The following is a 15,167-nucleotide window of genomic DNA, read 5'->3' as shown; positions in this document are numbered from 1 at the left end:
CACTGGGCCAACAAGCTCCGGTGCCATCTCTCTCACACTTCCCACAAGTGTGACCGCTCCGATCCCCCATTCTAACGTCTACGGTCATGGACCGTTTCGGCGCCGACTGCGACTGCATCGGGGCCTGCCTCATCTCACGCAACTGCAACTTAACCTCTAACTCACGCCACATGGCGGCCTCCTGCGATACCAACACGGTCTCGCGCCTCTACGCAGGCACGAACTGTCTGATACTCCCCCTTTAGCATACTCGGATATCGGGACATCTGAGCCTGCTCCGAAGCGAACTCAGGGCAAAACATCGCCCTCTCAATAAACATCCCGGTGCTCTCAGTCACCGACTCCAAATCCTGATTCAGCTCAAGGAACTTCCGAGCCAATTTCTCCTTTTCACCCCACGGAACATAGCGAGTACTGAACATCCCTCTAAATTGATCCCATGAAACTGCAGCCCTCTGTGCATCGGAAAATGACCTCGTGGTCAATCTCTACCAATCCTTCGCCCCGAGCCTCAATAGGTTCAGAGCACACTCCACCCTCTGATCAGCAGGGCATAAACTCGTGGAGAAACACCCCTCCATGTCTGATAACCATCTCATAGCAACAATCGAGTCCTGAACTCCATCGAATGTGGGAGGCTTCGCATAATAGAAGTCCCGATATTGAAAACCCCGACTAGCCCCTTTCTTTGCCGTTGCTACAGCCGCTGTAACCGCCGCGGCAGCCGTCTCTGCGAAAGCCGCATATCGCTCATCAAACTACTTCAATCATAGTGGTCCTGATCGACCCAAACAATTCTGGCGACTCCGCCCGCAACAATGCAGCAACCTCATCACGCCGGATCTCGCGAATCCTCGCATCCCGCTCGTTCGTGCTCGTCCGATCGATAACCGGATAACAAGATAGCCACAAGCATCATCCAATACGAACCATGGTACTCATCCCATGACATCCCTCCTCAACATGCTTCGGTGTATGGTACCTGAACCATAGCACCACTCCTCAATCTGCTCCAATGTGTAGCACTCGAGCCACAACATCTATCCCAAACTGTTCCGATGTATGGTGCCCTGACCCTAACATCACTCTGTATCCGATCCGATGTATGGTATCCGAACCATAACATCACCCCTCAATCTGACCCTTAGGACCTTTAGAATGCCCCCTGTATCAAGTATGGGTCCTCTGCTTTCAGTAGTACGGGCCCATACTACCTGCCACATCTACCCATACTTTCCACACGGACCATTCCAGAGTTCCTAAGTAGCCGATAACCCTGCTCTTTCACCCATCTCATCGCGCGTGCTCGCTTTCCAGCGAAATCCTCTACTCTACCAGCGCACTCATTTGGCTAGGTTTACTCCCTAGTCCCTTCCGCCGTCCTCCCACTTCTTTGCTATCAGCTGCTGAAGAGTTCCTAATGATGCCAGCCCTCTACCTCCTGAGTATCGTCATACTCACTTAGTAGCTGACTCCCATCATCGACAACTCCACAAAGCACAAAGCAAGCAGCATTCGAGCATTGAAGCATACATAGGACTCCCCATCTGTGGTAGCTCCACCTTCTCGGCTCATCCTCGGAAGTACCTGTGTACTCCGTAGCTTTACCCCTTGTGCATCCTAACTAGATGCTCTCACTCATCACATATACACAGAAGCATAACGCACATATAACAGCAAACCCTAGACTAAGGCATCACAAATCAGGTCACTCTAGTCCTAAGATGTGAAATACCTAGCCTGTCTCTAGCATGCAATAATATCTCATAAAGTGCATAATAGATATTTCATAATACAAAAGTAAGAGTATTTTGGGAAATCACCGTTTGGCTCTGGCTGATTGTACACACTGCTCTTTCTTGCCTTCTCTTTGAACTCTTTTTCACTTTTAGAAAACCATTTATTTAGAAAACTTTTTCTTACTTCCTCAGTTTGAGTCCAGATTTACCCGTAGGCGCGTCCGAATCCCTCAAACCAAGGCTCTGATACCAATTTGTAACACCATGATTTCCAAAAACAAAATTTTCATTTAATTAATCAATTTAATATTAAAAACACTTGTTTAAAGTCTTAATCACATTTGAATTACAAAATATAGTTTCATTTTCATTATAATAGAAGACCAGGATCCTCCAAAACACGACTCTTTCTTCGGTGTGTACAATCGAACCGTTGCCATCCCACGTTACTGTAAGAACCTGAAACAACATAACATAAACAACGTAAGCACGAAGCTTAGTGAGTTCCCCAATATACCTTACGCACATACGCCTTTCCAGGCCCGACCTTCCGGTCCATGTGTCTCAGGGGACTTCCGTCCCTGCTGGGTAAACCTTCCGGCCTTACCCACGCCGACCTTCCGGTCCATCACACATCCTCCGGTCCATGTGTCTCAGGGGACTTCCGTCCCTGCTGGGTAAACCTTCCGGCCTTACCCACGCCGACCTTCCGGTCCATCACACATCATATCGCCTTCCGGCCCATAATACATAGCACATATAACATATAACATACCACATATAGCATACATATCACATATCATATCCGACCTTCCGGTCACACAGTCAAACCCTTCCGGGTACAGTATAGTGAGAAGACTCACCTCGCGGACACTAGAAGATAGCAACTCCTAAAGTCCCTTGCACTTGATCCTCCGAGCTACAAGCTCCCTGTAACATCATATATCCCTTATTAATACTTCTACCTTCCACGTTAACTGACCCTACGAAATCACACCAGTCAACTCTGGTCAACAGCCCATTGCCAGCTCGACTGGACTCGGCGAGTTCCCTGGCGACTCGGCGAGTCTGGTCGTCCTTCAATCATCTAAGATTCCCCTTCTACTCGTCGAGTATCCTCTTTGACTCGACGAGTCACTCCTGGAAGAATCGTGGGGCCACCCCGACTCCACTCGCCGAGTCTGAAGAACAACTCGGCGAGTCCCAGTGAATCTTCAAGCTACTCGCCGAGTCTGATCATCCGACTCGGCGAGTCCACGCCATGCAGTCGACCAAACTGCTTCCTGAGATACATATTTCCCCGAATATACAAACATAGGACCTTCTGGACCTCTAAGGGGTACTAATACAGGGTTATAAACGTTGGATAACAACACAACAATCCATCTAATCTCCAAATGGGTTTCACAAACCCTAATCCCATAACACATCAACATAGCAGAGGATAATTCGAGTTCTTACCTGAATATTGTATCCTCTGTGTCCCTAATCCTCAGAATGTGACTCCCTTGCTGCTCCTTTAGCCAATCCCTTCTCTTCCTTGCACAACAATTCTTCCAAGATCAACAATGGCCCTAAGACTTTGCTCCAGATGCACCCACTTGATTTAGGGTTCTTCCCAGAAGGCTAAACTGAACAATGACGGCCAATGAGTGCCTCTTATACGTCCCAACCTGAACGGTTAGGGTTTTTCGCTGACAGCGTAGACTCGCCGAGTCCATATCGGACTCGTCGAGTCCAGTCGCGAACCCACGACCCGGTCTGCGATCCTACTCGGCGAGTCAAGGCTCCAACTCGCCGAGTCCCTTCTTAAAACACCCCCAAATCATAATTATATCAATATTTGAAATTCCGGGCTGTTACAACTCTCCCCCACTAGAACTAGACTTCGCCCTCGAAGTCTCACTCTGAAAATAGTCCCGAATGCTGCTCCCACATACCACGTTCCAGATCACAGTTCATTTCCGATCCCCTCCGATGCTGCCACTGAACTAACACCCGAGGTATCTCCTTATTCCTCAGAACCTCGATCTCCCGTTCTCTGATGACCACCGGCTTCTCGGCATAATTCAAGCTTGCATCCACCTGAATGGCTTCTAATGGAACCACTGCTGACTCATCCGCTATACACCTCTTCAACTGCGACACATACCAGTGTCATGGATCCGTCCCAATTCCGTTGACAGCTCCAAACGATAGGCCACCCTTCCTACCTTCGCACCTTCACGAAAAGACCCAACATACCGGGGCCCCCCATTTACCCCTCTCCCTAAATCGAAGCACCCCGTCGGAAATATGAGGTCGCTGACCTGAATCACATACTCGTAACGGCGTCTGCCTGCATAATTTTCCTGTTAACTCTAAACGATCACTTACTCTCTTTAACCTGCTGAGTCTGCTTTGCCAACTAAAGTACGAACTCTGAACTGCTCATCACTCTCTGTAATCGGAAATTACCCAAGATGCACTCTGCTCCAAATCTCAACGATCACTCAACCCATAAGGGTTAGGAAACCCTGAACCACCGGATCCCCGATCCAAAGCCCACTTTGCCCATTCCGGACCGACTGAGAGATCCGTTCTCCCTTTCAGGTCAACTCTCACAAGTTCCCTCTTGCCACCACATACACATACTGAACTAGCCCCAACACTCGCAGGTTGAAAAACCCGATTCACTGATGATATCCTCGAACATCTCCCAAGACGAACCACTAATATCCGTCCTATACCCTGATCAGAATCACACTGAGAATTCCAGATTCTCTATTCCCTTGCATCCATCCTGAGTCTCGTCAAACATCCCAACCGGATGGGTTCCTACTCCCCTTCCGCGAACACGATGCTCACAACCATACTCGAAATACTCTATCCATAGCTCTGCTCTGCAGCTCTCACTTTTGTGAACTTGCACCCCTTCGGAGTTACACCCTCCTCTTTTCCTTTTTCCAAGGAACCCTCTTGGCCATAATGCCACTCCACCCGGTGCCACGGTGCTCGCCCCAAGCGACACCACCCTTTTCGCGTAACCGCTAACCACATACTCTGGTTCCCATTGCAGGGGCTCTCAATCCCATGCACTCTCTCCACTCATCAGAATCACTGCCTTAGCTAAACAAGATCACTAACCCGGGGCCAGACCTTCCAATGCAATCACACTGCACATACGCGATCCGCAAATCTCAAACTGATCCAGCAATACCAACAGAGTCTCCAGTATGACTGGACCGACTCTCATAACACATACTAGCCACTCGAGGCTATATCTCTATGGGTCCGTACACCCAACTCTGCGAACCCTTAGGTTCTAACTCTGGGAACCTTCCGGTTCCAGCTCTAGAAACATGCACAACATAATCCCGTGGGATTACTGCAGTACAACCCATCTCGTACCTCAAACGTACCAATACTCTGATCGCAAAATTCCGATTACTTACTCAAACTTGATCCCGACCTCCTCTCAGGCCTCCACCATCAAATGCCCTAGGTCTGTATCTCGCCCCGCATACCCAACACTCGCTCTCGTCGGCCTATACTTTGCGCTGACAAACACTGCTGAATCCCAACAGCTAAGCACCCTTACATACTCACCGATCTCCCGGAGAATTTTACAATTCTCCCCCACTAAAGCACTGACTAACTGCCACCGATCGTCATTAACGACCTTTCAGAACCATCCTGCACAAAGAGAACATTTACCCACTGACTGCTTCCCACGAGCGTAAGCAACCCTCAGCAAAACACATCTCCTCCCTGATCAATCCGCTCAAAAGAATCCGATCTTTCAATTATCCACTCCACAACTGCAGATGTTACCCGTCATTCAACCCAGTGCCGCATCTCCACTATCAACCCTCACTAACGATGACCAACGGAATTCCCAAGCAATAACCCATAACCAAACCCACGACCTGCCAAAGGTTGAACATCGCATCGAAAACCGCACAAGGCTACCGGTACCAAAACGCCAAACTATAATCATACTAAACCATCAGGGAACAACGAATGCCAAGCGAAAACCTGAAGCACCAATTCATAACCATGCCAAACCCGCGAAACAACGAATATTGCATCGAAATCCACACCAGACACCAGCACAAACAATACGCCACAATCAACGCAAGCTACTCAAGACATCAAGAGAGCATCATACTCGCAGCTGCCTCCGGCACTGCTCCGTCTCCCTCCGCCGCAAGCCGATAAGCACGACCCTGAGCCCTTGGGCTCTGCTCCATCCTGTCCTCCTCCTGAACTCCTCAAGGTGGCCGATGCTAGAGCCTGCACCGGTCCTGCAGGAAACTGAGGACGGTTGACCCTCAAATGTCCAACCTGCCTACACTGATAACAACTCCTGAAATCTCGAATTGGCACTGACTGCCGACAATCCCGTGCACCATGCCCCTCCTTTCCGCACTTGCGGCATGCACCACTGGGCCAACAAGCTCCGGTGCCATCTCTCTCACACTTCCCACAAGTGTGACCGCTCCGATCCCCCATTCTAACGTCTACGGTCATGGACCGTTTCGGCGCCGACTGCGACTGCATCGGGGCCTGCCTCATCTCACGCAACTGCAACTTAACCTCTAACTCACGCCACATGGCGGCCTCCTGCGATACCAACACGGTCTCGCGCCTCTACGCAGGCACGAACTGTCTGATACTCCCCCTTTAGCATACTCGGATATCGGGACATCTGAGCCTGCTCCGAAGCGAACTCAGGGCAAAACATCGCCCTCTCAATAAACATCCCGGTGCTCTCAGTCACCGACTCCAAATCCTGATTCAGCTCAAGGAACTTCCGAGCCAATTTCTCCTTTTCACCCCACGGAACATAGCGAGTACTGAACATCCCTCTAAATTGATCCCATGAAACTGCAGCCCTCTGTGCATCGGAAAATGACCTCGTGGTCAATCTCTACCAATCCTTCGCCCCGAGCCTCAATAGGTTCAGAGCACACTCCACCCTCTGATCAGCAGGGCATAAACTCGTGGAGAAACACCCCTCCATGTCTGATAACCATCTCATAGCAACAATCGAGTCCTGAACTCCATCGAATGTGGGAGGCTTCGCATAATAGAAGTCCCGATATTGAAAACCCCGACTAGCCCCTTTCTTTGCCGTTGCTACAGCCGCTGTAACCGCCGCGGCAGCCGTCTCTGCGAAAGCCGCATATCGCTCATCAAACTACTTCAATCATAGTGGTCCTGATCGACCCAAACAATTCTGGCGACTCCGCCCGCAACAATGCAGCAACCTCATCACGCCGGATCTCGCGAATCCTCGCATCCCGCTCGTTCGTGCTCGTCCGATCGATAACCGGATAACAAGATAGCCACAAGCATCATCCAATACGAACCATGGTACTCATCCCATGACATCCCTCCTCAACATGCTTCGGTGTATGGTACCTGAACCATAGCACCACTCCTCAATCTGCTCCAATGTGTAGCACTCGAGCCACAACATCTATCCCAAACTGTTCCGATGTATGGTGCCCTGACCCTAACATCACTCTGTATCCGATCCGATGTATGGTATCCGAACCATAACATCACCCCTCAATCTGACCCTTAGGACCTTTAGAATGCCCCCTGTATCAAGTATGGGTCCTCTGCTTTCAGTAGTACGGGCCCATACTACCTGCCACATCTACCCATACTTTCCACACGGACCATTCCAGAGTTCCTAAGTAGCCGATAACCCTGCTCTTTCACCCATCTCATCGCGCGTGCTCGCTTTCCAGCGAAATCCTCTACTCTACCAGCGCACTCATTTGGCTAGGTTTACTCCCTAGTCCCTTCCGCCGTCCTCCCACTTCTTTGCTATCAGCTGCTGAAGAGTTCCTAATGATGCCAGCCCTCTACCTCCTGAGTATCGTCATACTCACTTAGTAGCTGACTCCCATCATCGACAACTCCACAAAGCACAAAGCAAGCAGCATTCGAGCATTGAAGCATACATAGGACTCCCCATCTGTGGTAGCTCCACCTTCTCGGCTCATCCTCGGAAGTACCTGTGTACTCCGTAGCTTTACCCCTTGTGCATCCTAACTAGATGCTCTCACTCATCACATATACACAGAAGCATAACGCACATATAACAGCAAACCCTAGACTAAGGCATCACAAATCAGGTCACTCTAGTCCTAAGATGTGAAATACCTAGCCTGTCTCTAGCATGCAATAATATCTCATAAAGTGCATAATAGATATTTCATAATACAAAAGTAAGAGTATTTTGGGAAATCACCGTTTGGCTCTGGCTGATTGTACACACTGCTCTTTCTTGCCTTCTCTTTGAACTCTTTTTCACTTTTAGAAAACCATTTATTTAGAAAACTTTTTCTTACTTCCTCAGTTTGAGTCCAGATTTACCCGTAGGCGCGTCCGAATCCCTCAAACCAAGGCTCTGATACCAATTTGTAACACCATGATTTCCAAAAACAAAATTTTCATTTAATTAATCAATTTAATATTAAAAACACTTGTTTAAAGTCTTAATCACATTTGAATTACAAAATATAGTTTCATTTTCATTATAATAGAAGACCAGGATCCTCCAAAACACGACTCTTTCTTCGGTGTGTACAATCGAACCGTTGCCATCCCACGTTACTGTAAGAACCTGAAACAACATAACATAAACAACGTAAGCACGAAGCTTAGTGAGTTCCCCAATATACCTTACGCACATACGCCTTTCCAGGCCCGACCTTCCGGTCCATGTGTCTCAGGGGACTTCCGTCCCTGCTGGGTAAACCTTCCGGCCTTACCCACGCCGACCTTCCGGTCCATCACACATCCTCCGGTCCATGTGTCTCAGGGGACTTCCGTCCCTGCTGGGTAAACCTTCCGGCCTTACCCACGCCGACCTTCCGGTCCATCACACATCATATCGCCTTCCGGCCCATAATACATAGCACATATAACATATAACATACCACATATAGCATACATATCACATATCATATCCGACCTTCCGGTCACACAGTCAAACCCTTCCGGGTACAGTATAGTGAGAAGACTCACCTCGCGGACACTAGAAGATAGCAACTCCTAAAGTCCCTTGCACTTGATCCTCCGAGCTACAAGCTCCCTGTAACATCATATATCCCTTATTAATACTTCTACCTTCCACGTTAACTGACCCTACGAAATCACACCAGTCAACTCTGGTCAACAGCCCATTGCCAGCTCGACTGGACTCGGCGAGTTCCCTGGCGACTCGGCGAGTCTGGTCGTCCTTCAATCATCTAAGATTCCCCTTCTACTCGTCGAGTATCCTCTTTGACTCGACGAGTCACTCCTGGAAGAATCGTGGGGCCACCCCGACTCCACTCGCCGAGTCTGAAGAACAACTCGGCGAGTCCCAGTGAATCTTCAAGCTACTCGCCGAGTCTGATCATCCGACTCGGCGAGTCCACGCCATGCAGTCGACCAAACTGCTTCCTGAGATACATATTTCCCCGAATATACAAACATAGGACCTTCTGGACCTCTAAGGGGTACTAATACAGGGTTATAAACGTTGGATAACAACACAACAATCCATCTAATCTCCAAATGGGTTTCACAAACCCTAATCCCATAACACATCAACATAGCAGAGGATAATTCGAGTTCTTACCTGAATATTGTATCCTCTGTGTCCCTAATCCTCAGAATGTGACTCCCTTGCTGCTCCTTTAGCCAATCCCTTCTCTTCCTTGCACAACAATTCTTCCAAGATCAACAATGGCCCTAAGACTTTGCTCCAGATGCACCCACTTGATTTAGGGTTCTTCCCAGAAGGCTAAACTGAACAATGACGGCCAATGAGTGCCTCTTATACGTCCCAACCTGAACGGTTAGGGTTTTTCGCTGACAGCGTAGACTCGCCGAGTCCATATCGGACTCGTCGAGTCCAGTCGCGAACCCACGACCCGGTCTGCGATCCTACTCGGCGAGTCAAGGCTCCAACTCGCCGAGTCCCTTCTTAAAACACCCCCAAATCATAATTATATCAATATTTGAAATTCCGGGCTGTTACAGTGTAATTCGGTTTTGGAAGTGGGGTAAGTTGGACCCCCGGTTTATTGGTCCGTTCAGGATTACTACTCGGGTAGACAAGGTTGCATACTGACTGGTTTTGCTTGATGAGCTCAGTCAAATCCAAAACACCTTCTATGTTTCTCAACTTCGGAAGTGTGTGTCTGATGATTCAACGGTTGTCCCTTTGGATGATATTCAGGTTGATGATCGCCTGAATTATGTTGAGAGGCCACTGGTGATCTTGGATAAGACGACAAAAGCCTTACGCAACAGGGTGGTGTCGTTGGTTAAGGTCCAATGGCAGCAACAGAAGGTTTCCAAATGGACTTGGGAGCCTGAGCCAGAGATGCGAGAGCACCGCCTGATTTATTCATGGCAGTAGACTTCGAGGACGAAGTCTGATTTGAGTAGGGGAGACTTGTAACATCTTGATTAAGGTAATCACATAATGAAAATTGTGTGCAAAATTGGTCCCTTTATCCTTTTTATGACGAAAATTAGGTTTATCTGGTATGCTGGGCGTACATGGTCAGCGGCCAAACCCTAGTTTTTTAGGGCTTGGACCCTATTTAAACATCCTTAACTCCCAAGACCCCCTTCATTTATCAGCCTCCATCCCCAATTTCGTCCCAAGCAAACCCTAATCCATTTTGTGAGCATCTTTGAGCCATTAGTGTGTGTTTTGGTGATATTAGAGGAAGGAGAAGGAAAGGAAATCATCTTGGAAGCTTGAAGCATTTTGGATCCAGAAGCATCTTGCCCTCAAGCTTAATTTAGAGGTATAAAGCTCTGATCTCGATGAAGTTTTGCTTAGATCTTGTTAGCCATGGATTTGTGTTCATTTTGGTCCTATAAGCTTGGTGTTTATGAGTATGGTTTAATCTAAATTATACGAGTTGTCCTTTCAGATGTTTTGAAGAGTTTAGAGTCATAAAATGTAATCTTGATCCTTAGTTTCCCTCCATGCATGCTCTTTAGTGGTTTAGACCTTGTATTAAGTTAGTGTTCTGGTATTGGGCACTTATTAGCCATGCAAGATCATAAAGTTGGAAACTTTATGATTAAGGACGTCCTTTAAGGACTATATCTGGATTTTGGACGAAATGTCTTAAGGGATTAAGCTCTTAATAGAAGGAGAAGTTGGCTGGAACGTACGTTGGGTGTACGTTATGGTACGCTGCGCATACGTGGTCAACATCCCGTATATTGGTCAAGATGCTAGTACGTCGTACGTACAAGCTGAGTATGATGGGCATACTCAGCTGAGTTGACACAGTTGGCCCTTTGACTTTTAAATTGATCAAGATTTTGACTAAGTTTAACCCATGTGTATTTTGGGTATTTGAGTTGTAGTCTGAATTTTGGTCGCTGTTTATTGTAAATGTGACCGGTAGAGTTGGTATTCAAAGCAGCGTGTTGTTGCAGCAATTTCGTTAGACTTTGAGGTGAGTCTCCTCACTATATCCATGGGTCAAAGGCACCAATGCTGGCCCATTATTTTATTATCTAGAATGCTAGCTGTCATATGACTTTTATATATGTTTGTATGATCGGGTTGAAATAAACCCAACGACGGGGCCCATTATTGTATGATTGGGTTGAAATAAACCCCAGGGCAGGGCCCATTATTATATGACCGGGTTAAAAATTGACCTCAAGGCAGGGCCCAATATTGTACGATCGAGTTGAAATAAACCCCAGGGTGGGGCCCCAGGATTTGGCCCATATTTGTTTATTGGGTTGGAATATACCCCAGGGCTAGGCCCAATTGTATGTTTGGTATGTGGCATTTTAGGGGAACTCACTAAGTTTTATGCTTACAGTTTATGTTTATGATTTCAGGTAATTCCAGTACAAAAGAGAAGAGCCCGACGTGATGCCACAACATTCTCCCCTCATGATTTCTACACTTTTTGGGATACTATTACTCTGATCTTTTGGTTATTGTACATTGTTATTGACTTGGATCTATTTGATGATTGAAACTATTGATTTATAAATGAAAAATTTTAACATAGTTTTTGGGATGTTATATAAGCTATTTAAAACAATTTGAACTAAAAGTAATTTGACAACAAAATGAATTCAAGATTGGAAGCATCTTAGTGAAACATTAAAACATTTTGAAAATAATTATGATCATATGATTAATTTAAGAACATGGACCTTAACAAAAATTATGTTAAATAAAAATGAAACAACTGATAAATAATTACAAGAAATGATACAAAAAGATATCGAACATTGGAAAAAAGTTATGGTTATAATTACTTCTATTGTAAAATATTTTGCAAAAAATAACTTGGCTTTTCATGGTACAAATGAAATTTTTTATGAAAACTTAAACGGTAATTTTTTAAGTGTACTTGAATCCATTGTTGAGCTTGATTTTGTAATGAAAGCACATTTTCGAATGATTAAAGATAAAGAAACACATAATCATTATCGTAATCATAAAATTCAAAATGAAGTAATTGGAATGTTCGCATCCGAGGTAAAAAGTGAAATTATAAAAAAAATAAAAGAGGCAACATATTTTTCTATAATTATTGAGTGCACTCCAGTTGCAAGTCACCAAGAACAAATGACTTTGATTATAAGATGTATAGATGTGAGAAGTGTTTCATTAAAAGTAGAAGAGTTTTTTAGAGTTTTTAATTGTAGAAGATACATTACGTGTAGGTCTTTTTAATGTTTTACAAGATGCTCTAAAAGCTCTTGATTTGTATATTAATTATGTTCGTGGTCAAGGGTATGGTAATGGGGGCAAATATGAAAAGAAAACACCAAGGTGTTAAAAAACAATTGTTTGATATAAATAATAGAACTTTTTATATACCTTGTGGATGCCATATTTTAAATTTAGTTTTGTGTGATATAGCAAAATCTTTGCCACAAGTCAAAAACTTTTTTTTTTGGTACATGTCAAACAATTTATAATGTTTTTTCTTCTAATTCTACAAAAAAGTTGGAGTGTTTTATTTGAGTTTATAGATGATCTAACACTTAAATCATTATCAACTACTCGTTAGAAAAATCATAACGAAAGTGTTAAAAGCAATAAAACCACAATTTTCCAAAATAAGAAAAGCTTTAAAAAGAATTTCTAAAATAAGTAATGATCCAAAAGTTTGTAGAGATGCGGAATCACCGGTAAATGATAAAATTTCTAATTTTCAATTTATTTGAAGTTTAGTTATATGGTATGAAATTTTATATAAATTTAATTTGGTAAGTAAAAAATTACAATTCAATGAAATGTTTCTTGATGCTGCAGTAAAAAATTTAAAGGATTTGATTAAATATTTTGAATAATATAGGGAAAGTAGGCTTGACTTTGGTATTAGTGAATCTAAAGAAATAACAAATTATGTTAAAGTTAAACTCGAATTTTCTCAAAAACATATTTATAATAGAAAAAGACAATTTGATGAAATTCCAAATCTCGAAAGAGAGATCAATCTTCTCTTCTCAAGAAGCATTTAAAATGAATTATTTTATTAATTTTGTAGATATGACTATTTTTCAATTGAAAAGTAGATTTGAACAAATGCAATATTTTGAATTTGTATATGGTTTTTTGTTTGATAGTTCCAAATTAGTTTCTTTAGTTGATACCGAATTAAAAAAAATGTTGTTTAAATCTTGAGTTCAATTTGACAAATGGTGAAAAATATGATATTGATGGAATTGGTTTATTTATTGAGTTACAAATTATGCAAAAAATGTTGTCGGATGAAACATACAAAGGTGAAAGTCCTTGGACATCTATTCAAATAACGGAGAATGCAAGAAGAATGAATATGTTCCCTAATGTGTTGGTTGTATATATGATATTGTTGACGATGCTGGTTATGGTTGCTTCAGTGGAAAGAAGTTTCTCAAAATTGAAGCTTTTGAAATCATATCTCCGAAGCACGATAACTCAAGAAAGATTGAATGGATTAACAATTTTAAGTGTCGAATGTGATTTAAAAAAAAATAATGATTATTGTAAAATAAAAAATGTTTTCGCTTAAAAAAAAATACACGGAGACATCGTTTTAAGTGATTTTTGTAGGTTTTATTTGTATTATTTGTTTGATTATTAAATTTATTGTATTTTTTATTTTATAAATTTTTTATATATACATTTTCTCGATCATATAGTATATATATAAGGACATACATTTTTTGTTTTACCGCAAGTAGTAAAAAACAACGGACCGACCCTGATAATGGGCATTACAGATGTTCTAAGTAAACTAAGTCGTGACTTTGCGGCAATGTCAAACCTCAAACTTTTTTGAGTCATGGCAAGCCACATCGTTTATAAAACGTGACTTAAGACGACAATTTTGTATATAATTAATATTTTTTTATATATATATTCTATTATTATTCATTGTTATATACATATATGATTTAAGACGATATTTTGTCAAAATTTGACGACAAATACGAGTTTGAAGTCATGACGTGTAATGAGGGAACATCGGGTAATACTTTAAGGCCCCGTTTGATAGTTGTTGACTGAGAAAGTGCTGACTGGAAAATGTCTGTCTGAGTAAGAAATCCTGACTGAGTAAGAAATCTTATTATTTGATTGTACATCTGAATGAATGTGTTGAATGAAAAAAATGACCATTTTACTTTGTTGTTATATATAGTGATGGATTAAGGTGCTGAACAATTATAAAAACATACATATTGTCATACAAAATGTAAATTACACACAAATAAAAAATGTCATAAAAAATGTAAATTAAACATAAATAATTTAATATCCAAATAAAAACATAATGAAATTTAAAATAACATAACAATTTAATGTAAAGTAGGTGAAAGTAGTCGATTTGCAATCTGATCACACAAAACACGCATATATTCAACGACTTCTGGACCCCATTCTATGCCTTGTATGTTTTCTTTATCAATTCCCCTACCTTGGACATCAGGAGTAACCATAGTGTCCTCCTCAAAAATTCTAAACAAGTCATCTTCTATATTGTATTTCCTTATAAAATTATAGACCGCGACACAAGCAATGACTATGTCTCTTTGCACTGTAAAAGGATAAGGAGCCATTTGTTTTAAGATTGAGAATCTTGCCTTCAATACACCATAAGCACGCTCAATAACATTTCTAAGTTGTGCATGAGCATAATTGAATCTTTCTTCTCTAGTTAAAGGTTTGTCTCTTCGAAAATCGGCTAACCAATACCTAGTATTGCGGTATGGAGCCATAAACCCACAAGTGTTTGTATATGCGACATCACAAAGATAATATTTATCTGCAAATGAATGTGACATATTATATAATGATACATATTATATAAAGAAGATAGATAATAAAAATTATATATAAAGATTACAAACCTGGTAGAGGATATGGAAATCCAGAAGTCGAACTGAATGCAA

Source organism: Lactuca sativa, chromosome 8, assembly GCF_002870075.4.
Source record: "Lactuca sativa cultivar Salinas chromosome 8, Lsat_Salinas_v11, whole genome shotgun sequence".
Taxonomy (NCBI): domain Eukaryota; kingdom Viridiplantae; phylum Streptophyta; class Magnoliopsida; order Asterales; family Asteraceae; genus Lactuca; species Lactuca sativa.
Note: the sequence above shows the minus strand (reverse complement) of the source record.